Here is a 10,758-nt window from a genome sequence, read left to right as displayed (position 1 = left end):
TCTCTCATCTGTAATACTATCCATACTACCGGCCTCCTAGGGCAGCTGCATAAACTAGTTTTGTAAAATGTAAAAAGCACCATAGAAACAAGAGCTAGTGTGATTATGCTTGGGATTTCACCCAACTAGATTACAAAAGGAGGCAAAGCTTACACCTAGTAACACCTACCAAAGCTCCCACCTAAACAGCATTGACTGTCAAGAGCCTGGGGCCACCTATATAGCAGAAGAAGGCATCTGAGTAAAAAGAATAATAATTAGCATTGTTTGCAAAGTATTTTAGATATATTATCTCATTTGATCCTCACAACAATCCTGTGAGGGGAAGTGCTATTACTGTCCCCATTTTACAGTTGAGCAAACTGAGGCTTAGAGAGGTCAAGTGACTCGCCCAGGGCCATATAACCAGTAAGGATTCAAACTCAGTTCTTACCTGATTCCAGATCTGGTGCTCTGTCCCCTGTACCACCCAGCTGCCTCTGATCAAATGCAAGTTCAAAGTACTAGGCACACCTTATGGTCCCACACACACTGCCCGGATCTTCCTCCTGCCCAGCTCTGATCATTTCACTCTGATGATCAAAAGCCTCTAGTAGTTCACAGTCGCCTACTGATTAATGTCCAGACTCCTTCGCCTAGTTTTCAAAGCCTTCTACAACCTTCCTTGTCCAGCCTTCTCCAGGTGCACTGAGCTCCGGCTAAATGGGAGTATCCTTTGTTCCACCTATTGATTCTCTGCCTCAGCTTGACTCACCTTGTTGCCTATGTCCAGACTCTCTCACTCTCTCTCTCTCTCTCTCTCTCTCTCTCAATTTAGCCTGTTAAATACTATCCATCCTTTAAACCCCAACTCAAATGCCACCTTTTTCAGAAGAGCTTCTTACTCCTCTGGTGATCCAAACAGCAGAGGATACAAAACTAGCCTTCCCTAAGCATAGGTTGGGTCGTGTTACTCCTCTATAGCCTTTCAGTGGTACTCTGTGGACCACTGGGGGAAGTTCAGACTCCTTAGTCTGATATCCTAAGTGTTTCATAACAGGACATCACCTACATTCTTAGCCTTATATCAAAATAAAAAGACAAACTAAAGCAGTGGTGGTGGTGGTAGTAGTAGTAGTAATAGTAGTAGTAGTAGTAGTAGTAGTAGTAAGTTGTGAATACAGAACTCCAATTCAAGATCCATCAGAATTCAAGTGCTTCTCTGGACCCAAAAAAGGACCCATGTGTACAAAAATATTTATAGTGACTGTCTTTGTGGTGGCAAAGAATTAGAAATCAAGGGACTGCCCATCAATTGGGGAATGGCCAAACAAGTTGTGCTATGTGAATTTAATGGAATACTATTGTGCTGTAAGAAACGATGAGCAGGAGTAGTTCAGAGAAACCTGGAAGGACTTACTGAGTGAGAGGAGCAGAATCAGGAGAACATCATACACAGTAAAAGCAACATTGTGTGATGATCAACTGTGATAGACTTGGCTCTTCTCAGCAGTGCAATGATCCAAAACTAGGGCATAGATTTGAAAAAGCATGAAACAGACAAGGGGGAAAGAAAATGCTCCAATCTTACTGAAGCACCGAGTCGATCAAAGAAAGAATTATAAGACAGAGTCCAAACGATAGATTGATGCCAAGAGAGTCTTGTATACCAGGCTACAAGTAATCCCAAAGGGGTATAAGCAGAGGAGGGGTGAGCAGATCAGTACATACTGAAAATGTCTGGCAGATTATGAAGGGTAGTTTGGAGGGAATAAAGGTAGGGAGACTTGTTAGAAAGTGATTAGAATATTCTGGGTGGTGGCAATGAGGGAAATGGCTAGGAAATAGAGAGGCGAAGAACACACACATACACACACCTTTCAGGGTTGGGGATACTGGGCTCAGCAGAATTTGGGAACTAATTAGAAGTTAGAAAACAGGAAAGAATCAAAGAGAACACCAGGGACTTTAATAGACATGCATGGCGTACATGAAGGAGGACATCATGAGTTTGGGTGGGTGGTAGAAGGAAGGAATATTTATTACACACAGGTGCCAGGCACTGTACTAGGCATTTTACAAATACTGTCTAATTTGTTCCTCACAACAACCCCAGGATATAGATCTTATTGTTATCTCCATTTTAGAATTGAGGAAACTGAAGGACACAAATAAGTGACTTACCCAGGCTCACACAGTAAGTGTTGGAAGACATATTTGACCTTAGAACTTCCTGATTCCAGACCAAATGAAGTGAAGTTGGAAACTAAGGCAGATATTGGGGGGGGGGGGAGAGATGGAGGGACAGGGGCATTCAGCAACATCTCCTATGTACTCTCTTTTTCCTCCTTCAATGACAAATGAGGACATTCATTGTCTACCCCAGAACCTGTGTGGGAATGGATAGGCCTGAGGCCCCCACTTGAAGTACAGTTTGGGGCTGGGAGCTGGGGGCAGCAGAAGAGGGATAAACAAAAGAAATTCCCCACAGACCCACCTGGTTGACCAAAATTCCTACTGTTATATTATTTCTCTCTAGGATAACAGACTTGGGTTTGGAAAAGACCTTTGAGATCAGATTTTTCTACCATAGTAAAGCCCTCAAGTTTAGACAAAAATATGGCAGAATACTTTTAGTAAAATCCTCTAAGACTATTATTTTTCATGCCTACTTACAAACAACATTGAATTTTTTTGAGGGGGACAATGAGGGTTAAGTGACTTGCCCAGGGTCACACAGCTAGCAAGTGTCAAGTGTCTGAGGCCTGATTTGAACTCAGGTCCTCCTGAATCCAGGGCAGGTGCTTTATCCACTGTGCCACCTAGCTGCCCCAACATTGAATTTATTAAAACAAGCGCATGAGAATGTTTCAGAGTTCCTTGAAGCACAGCCCCCAAAAACATTAATATAGTCCAATTGCCCCATTTTACAGCTAAAGAAAACTAAGACCCAGAAAAATAAAGTAACTTACATATAATCATTCCAGTAATAAAGAGCAGATAGGATTTGAAACTCAGTCCTTTAACTCCAAATCTTTTTTCTAAACTGTACTGATGAGGTAGTGCTGCAGGTTGGAGTGGTGGGGAGGGGAAGGAGAAGGGAGAGTCATGACTCCCAATTGACAGAGAGACTTTCCAGTTCTAAGTGAAGAAGAGACATGATTCAGAGAGACTTCTGGGAGAGGCAGGAAGAGGGATATGTTGGGGAGAGAGACTAATGTAAACTTTTGAATTGAAGAGATCTCTGTGTTGCTGCAGACATGTGGAAAAGCTGGTTCCAAAAATTTCCCTCAATTCCCAGAGCCTTCAACCCTAGAGACTGCTAAGAGATATATCCTCTGGAGAGATCATTCTCTTTCTCCTGGGTTGAGCTGAGACTTTATCTCATTCCAAAAGAGTCCATTTGCTCTGTTTATTCATTCGTCTAGTTTAATCTGTGTAACTTCTCTGATTAGAAGAAATAAAATACTTAAATAATCCAATTTTAGAAAAAGAAATTGAACAAGTTATCAACTAACTTCCTGAGAAAAAATCCCCAGGACCAAATGGATTCACAGGTAAATTCTACCAAACATTTAAAGAACAATTAATCCCAATACTACATAAATTATTTGGGGATATAAGTGAAGGAGTCTGACTGAATTCCTTTTATGAGGCAAATATGGTGCTGATACGGAAACCAGGAAGGACCAAAATACAGAAAGAAAAGTATAGACCAATCTCCCTGATGAATATTGATGCAAACATTTTTAATAAAATACAAGCGAAAGGATTATAGCAATACATCAAAAGGATCATACACTATGACAAGGTGGGATTTATGCCAGGAATGCAGGGCTGGTTCAACATTAGGAAAACTATCAGTATAATTGACCATATCAATAACAAAACCAACAGAAATCAAAGGATTATCACAATAGACACAGAAAAGGCCTTTGACAAAACACAGCACTCATTCCTATTAAAAACACTAGAAGGGGCAGCTAGGGGGCACAGTGGATAAAGCACTGACCCTGGATTCAGGAGGACCTGAGTTCAAATAGGGCCTCAGACACTTGACACTTACTAGTACTTAGCCCTCATTGCCCCATGCCAAAAAAAAAAAAAAAAGACGACATCTCTGTTGTTAAAGTTTCCAAGAAATCTAGTAATGACTTTAATATATCATGGAAATAACTTGTTGGAAGAATGCTTTAAAGGTAACATTTTAGTCTACTGAATCAAATGCTTTCTTATGGTCAAGAAGCCATAAACACAAGAAAATCTTTCATTCTCTACATTAGTCAATTATCCACTATAGAATGGTATTTGTGAAATACCAAAATAGAATACCATTTGTGAAAAGTTACCTGTTCCCTTCTCACACCTTCATCAAAGATACATGCCCCCAACATGGTGCAATGGAGTCAGGAAGACCTAACTTCAAATTCAACCTCAGACACTTACTAGTTGTGTGACCTTAGGCAAGTCATTTAACCCCTTTTTGCCTCAGTTTCCTCAGCTATAAAATGAAGATAATAATAGTACCTACCTCCCAGGATTTTTATGAGGATCAAATGTGATAATAATTGTGAAGTGCTTAGCACAGTGCCTGGCAATAATAAGTTCTATATAAATGTTAGATATTATTATTATTATTCATAAATATTTGTAGACATGGGGGAAATAGTCATATGGCTTAAGAGTTACTGTTATTTTCTTAGGAAACTTGTTTTGGGCTATAATAAGGTCTGTAAAACATGAAGGATTGAAGAATAATACATGAACATAATATTTTAAAATTCGGTTTTTCTAAATTTACCTAAAATACAACCATGTGAATGAAAACAACACTGAAAGGCAGCCAGTTTCAAACTACCTCCAGTATCAATTATCCCAGAGAATAAATGAACAGAAGGTTGCATAGATTCTCATCCACATTTTTTTTCTGTTAGTTTTGCTCAGCTATACATTGTCTGATCAGTCAGTCAATAAATATTTATTAAGCACCTCCTATGTGTTAGGCACTGTGCTAAGCTCTGGGGATTCAAAGAAAGGCAAAAGACAGTCCCTGCTCTCAAGGAGCTAACAATCTAATGGGGAAAGACAACGCATAAAAAGAAGCTGAAAAGGAGAGGAGGAAAAGGGAAAGGAAGATAGAAGGGAAGAGCTTGGTGAAGTCATTCAGCTAGGTGAGAATTGTCTGTGCCCCTTCTTAAAATAGAAGATCTGGGAAGAGCTTTCTGATGTCCATCCTGCCACACTGCCAACAGAGGGACGGAGGAAGGGACCCCATGCATAGGAAGGCCTGAGGAGGCGAGAATTTCAGAGTCAATTTGGTCTTGCAGGAAGGTAAGTATCTGAAGCCAGTGAAAAAGTTCAGGTCAGCAACCTAGTGCACAGTCAGTACATCATACATTCTTTTTGACTGACTGACTTGTTATGAGAATGGTTGTAATGAGGGGGTGGTACAGGGAGAGGGTGTGAAATTGGGGGGAGGGGGCAGCTAGGTGGTACAGTGGATAAAGCACCAGTCCTGGATTCAGGAGGACCTGAGTTCAAATCTGGCCTTAGACACTTGACACTTACTAGCTGTGTGACCCTGGGCAAGTCGCTTAAGCCTCATTGCCCCGCAAAAAAAAAAAAAGAAAGAAAAAAGAAAAAGAAGAAAAGAAAGTTAGGGGGGAATTGGGAAATGATTATGGTATTTTTAAAAAGACATCAATAAAGCATTTTTATCTACTTTTGACTTCTCTATGACCAACTATATGATCATTTTTTGTGATTGTTCCATGCATGTTAAAAAAAGTACATGTAGCCTTATTTCAGCAATAAACATACAAAAATCAGCTTTATCACTGAAGATTCCCCAAATCTCAGAAATCTTTGCTTTTTTCCAGTAAGTTCTTTGCGTCTAGCTATGATGTCCACCTTATTTGATACTGCCATTTTTTTTTTGGTTATGGGAGGAAGAGTACCTATAGTTAAGTCAATGTTTTTAAAAGTCTAAAAACTGTGATTCTAAATGGGCCACTACTGTCACAGCAGAAATGGAAGGGCCACACAGGATGGAAGGTCTTTAAAATTTTTGTTTGTTTGTTTCATGGATTGCCAGTGTTAAAGAACTGATGGATTCCAGTGACTAGCCTTCTGGGGATGAGCCCTCAAATGTCCCTCAGATGACAGACTCAGTCTATTACTAGAACTCAGAACCAGCATGGCAAACAGAACCTTCCCAAGTTTGGGTTCCATTTGCTATAGACCTCCAAGATCCCAAGGTAGCTTCCATGACACGGTGAAACATTAAAGCAGGACCCTGTTGAGTTTGTACATTTCCAATGATGATCTATTGCATAAAGAACAGTATATGGGATATTTTATCAAAGAGAACTCGGGTCAGAAAAGGAGGCCAGTAAGTCATCTACTAAGAGCAAGAGGTAATAAATGGATGGTTCAGATGCCTCACTAGTGCCTACTTGGTACAAAAGGACCCAAAGACCTTCCCCCATGCTTTAGGGAGGATCCACAGGAGAACACAGATAATAAGCACACAGTATGGAAAGGCATGAAGGGGTTGTGAGCTTCCTAGAGGAACAAAGTATGAGAGAAAAACAATCCTCTTCTCAATAATTCTCGGGAAGTTAGCAGCATTGTGACAAAGGCTCTTTTATTTCCTTCTCGTGAGGAGGCACCCTAGTGTGCAGCTAGTGGATGACAAGAAAGGGGGTTTGCAAGCCTTGTTTTATACCCTAGTCCCTAAGGAGAAATGGACCCTCTCCTTTTTCATCATTGGTCCCATTACTCAAGGGTTATAATCTACACACAAAAACTAGCTAATCTGAATGCAGTATTCCCACCCCTCTTCCTTATATGGGTATAACTCAGGAGTGGACCATATACTTCCTTATATGGACACAACTCAGGAGTGGACCTTATTGAGACCAGGGCTCCTTGAACCATGTGATTTTGTTAGCCAGAGGGGGAGGAGGGGATCTGAGACCACTGTCCTACAAACAGGTCAGGAGTATGATTGACTGTTATATCCTCATTGAGAGGAGACAATTACCCATTTTCTCACACAAAGTAAGATCACTGCTCCCTTGAAGTGTTAGAGAAGACAGCATCATTTTTTATATCTGTAGCTTCTTTTTCTATTTTTTTCCCCATTGTGAGAACTGAGAAAGCATGAGATGACCTTTCTGAGATTTCAAAGGTCAGATTGGCATCTGGAAGTTACCTCTATTCATACACCTTTAGGTCATGTCAGTCAATGGACTTGAATGCAACCAGCCAATGGAGCTGTGTGTGTGGGGACCGCCCCTCTTCCTGTCTGTCAGAGAGCTTCCACTCCAGGAGACTCAGGATCAGTCTCTTTAGTTTGGGAACAAGCTTGTGGTGGAAGAAAAAGCAGGCCAGGGTAGACAGGTTTCCGATCTTTCTGAACTTCACATGTTCTCTCTTGGATAGCTAAGTGAAGGTGGCTTTCTCTCTCTCTCTCTCTCTCTCTCTCTCTCTCTCTCTCTCTCTCTCTCTCTCTCTCTTTGCTAACACCTAATATACTTTAATAAATGCTTAAAAGCCTAACCTGTTGCTGAATTTATCAGTAAATCTTAGCTAGTCCACCCCAAAAAACTGGATGGGGGCCCCCTCAGGTAAGGACACACATTAGATTTTACTCATCACACCATTCATACATTATATTCTGTAATTTACCGCCCCCCTTCATAGGGAAAAAAGAGAAATCATTCTTTTGACAAATATAAAAGATTTATTCACATGTACTATCTCTAAGGAGCTCATGGGTGAGTTTGTTGAGAAGAGGGACTATCTTACTTTTCTATTGTTATTTTCAGCACTATGCATAGTGCTTTGCACATAGAAAATGCTTAACAAATGTTTTATTTATTTATCCATTCATTCAGGAGATCGTGAAATTTCATAAAATTCTTTAATTTTCTATATTCTTCCTCCAGGGCTGTGACCCTTTCTTTTGCATATTTATTTTTCATACACACACACAAATTGCAAACCATCTACAACCATCTGAAACCACTTCAAATCGCTAATAATGAAAGAAAAGACAATTAAAGTCATTCTGAGGTTTCCACTGACACCCTCAAAAATGATCACAGATGATAAAAGATTCACATGCTCACATATGCTGAGTATCTGTTAGTTATTCTTGATGTTGGAGGAACTGTGGGCTGGTAAAGTTGTCAAATGGCACAGCCATTCCAGAAAAGTTACTAAACTGTTCATATTGTTATAGGTGGGGGTTGGGAGTAGGGGTCCTTAGGAATTCCTCTTTAAAGAAATACACCCTCTTGCACACAAATCCAATTAGAATAAAATAATAGTTTATTTAGGGGTTAGGGAAAGGAAACCAAGAAAGAAATCCTTGGACTTCTCATGGAGAGAAGGCATGGCACTGAGGCATGGCTCTGAGATACCTTTCTCCTCGAACAGAAGACAGGCAGATACTTTTATAGAGGACTGATGGTGGTCCAATGAAGTGATCCTCTAACTGTGGAAAGTTCCCTTGTTGGGAGAGGACAATCCCCCACTGGTGGTGCCTGGAGGAAGTTGGGTGAGGGGAGGCTCAGGATCTCTCAAGCCATCTCTCTGCTCCTCACACCACAAAGGCAGCAGGCACACCTAATCTTATTTCCCCGAGGGGTGGGGGAGATTGGTTAGATATGTCTGTCCTTTGGTTTAGTTTCTCAAGGAGAAGGTTCTTTTGATTTATCCCAGAAAACTTCTGGGGTACTCAGGGCCATTCAAATGAGGTTCCCAGGTTCATAATGATATTCTTTGACCCAGCAGTTCCACTACTGGGCATATACCCCAAGGAAGTCAAAGCCTAAAGGAAAGATACCAAATGTACCAAAATATTTATAGCAGCACTTTTTATGGTAGTAGAGAACTGGAAATAAAGTGAGTGTCTATTAAGTCTGGGACAGCTAGGTGGCTAGTGGGTAAAGTACTTGGCTGGGAACCAGGAAGACTCATCTTTGTGAGTTCAAATCTGGCCTCAGACACTTATTAGCTGTGTGACCCTGGACTTAACCCTGGTTGCCTCAGTTCCTCTTCTGTAAAATGAGTTGGAAAAGGAAATGGCAAGCCATCCCAAATGGGGTCATGAAGAGTCAGACACAACTGAAAAAACTGAACAGCAACAATTAATTGTGGAATGGTTGTGGTATGTGAATATAGTGAAATATTATTATGCCAAATAAGGAATATAAGGAATTCAAAGAAATATGAGGAGACTTTTATGAACTGCCTGACTATCTGTCCTTTGGAAGACAAAGGGCATGAAGCTGTTGAGCAGACTGAGTCACACCTGATCATCATTTCTTTCCCCACCCTCCTCCACTCCTTGAAAAATCCACCCACAGAAAATTGGGCCACTGATGCATTGTTGGTGGAGTTGTAAATTGATCCAACTATTCTGGAGAACAATTTGGGACTATGGCCAAAGGGCAATCAAACTATGCATACCCTTTGATGCAGCAATACTACTGCTAGGTCTATATTCCAAAGAGATCATAAAAAGGGAAAAGGACCTACATGCACAAAAATATTTATAGCTGCTCTTTTAGTAGAGGCAAAGAATTGGAAATCAAGTGAATGCCCATCAACTGGGGAATGGTTAAGCAATATGAATGTAATGGAATACTAGGGTACTATAAGAAACGATGAGCAGGCAGATTTCAGAAAAACCTGGAAAGACTTACGTGAACTTATGCTGAGTGAAGTGAGCAGAAATAGAAGAACACTGTACATAGTAATAGCAACACTGTGTGATAATCAACTATGATTGATTTAGCTCTTCTCAGCAATACAGTCATCCAAGACAATCCCAAAGGACTCATGATGGAGAAAATACTTTCCACATCCAGAAAGAATTATGGAGTCTGAATGCAGATTGAAGCATACTATTTTCACTTGTTTTTTGTTCTCTCATGGTTTTTCCCTTTTGTTCTGTTTCTTCTCTTGCAACGAGACTAATATAGAAATGTGTATAAGATGATTGAGCATGTATAACCTATATCAGATTGCTTGTCATCCTGGGGAGGGAAGAGGGGAAGGAGGGAGGGAGAAAAATTTGGAACTCAAAATCATATAAAAAAATGAATGTTGAAAACTATATTTACATGTAATTGGAAAAAAAAGAAAATATTATTTACAAAAAAGAAAAGAAAAATCCACCTATCATTGTTATATCTCTATCAGCTATATCATATCACTGCTATTCCACAAATCTATCAGCTAGAGGAAGACACCCTTACTATGCCTATTCACTTTCCTTAAGGAAAGGGCTTGTTTTAAAGAAGTGGCCTCTGTTGGTATGATAATACTGATTGAACTCAATTTTGACCAGGAGAATTTTCTCTAGCCTTGATTACTCTACCTTCTATCTCCATTCTTGTCCTCCTGTCTTAGCATGAAACACCCAATTTTCTCCTTAGAATGTGAGCCCCTTACCCACATGTACAAAAATATTTATAGCTGCTCTTTACGTGGTAGCAAGGAATTGGAAGTTGAGGGGGTGCCCATCAATTGGGGAATGGCTGGACAAGTTGTGATATATGAATACAATGGAATACTATTGTGTTGTAAGAAATGATGAGCAGGAGGAGTTCAGAGAAACCTGGAGGGTCTTGCGTGAGCTGATGATGAGTGAGATGAGCAGAACCAGAAGAACATTGTACGCAGTATCATCAACATTGAGTGTTGACCTACTGTGATGGACTATATTCTTCTCACCAAGGCAATGGTACAGAAGAGTTCCAGGGA

This window comes from Dromiciops gliroides, chromosome 2 (genome assembly GCF_019393635.1).
Source record: "Dromiciops gliroides isolate mDroGli1 chromosome 2, mDroGli1.pri, whole genome shotgun sequence".
NCBI classification, from domain to species: domain Eukaryota; kingdom Metazoa; phylum Chordata; class Mammalia; order Microbiotheria; family Microbiotheriidae; genus Dromiciops; species Dromiciops gliroides.
The sequence above is the reverse complement of the archived record's forward strand: the minus strand, read 5'-3'. Positions refer to the sequence as shown.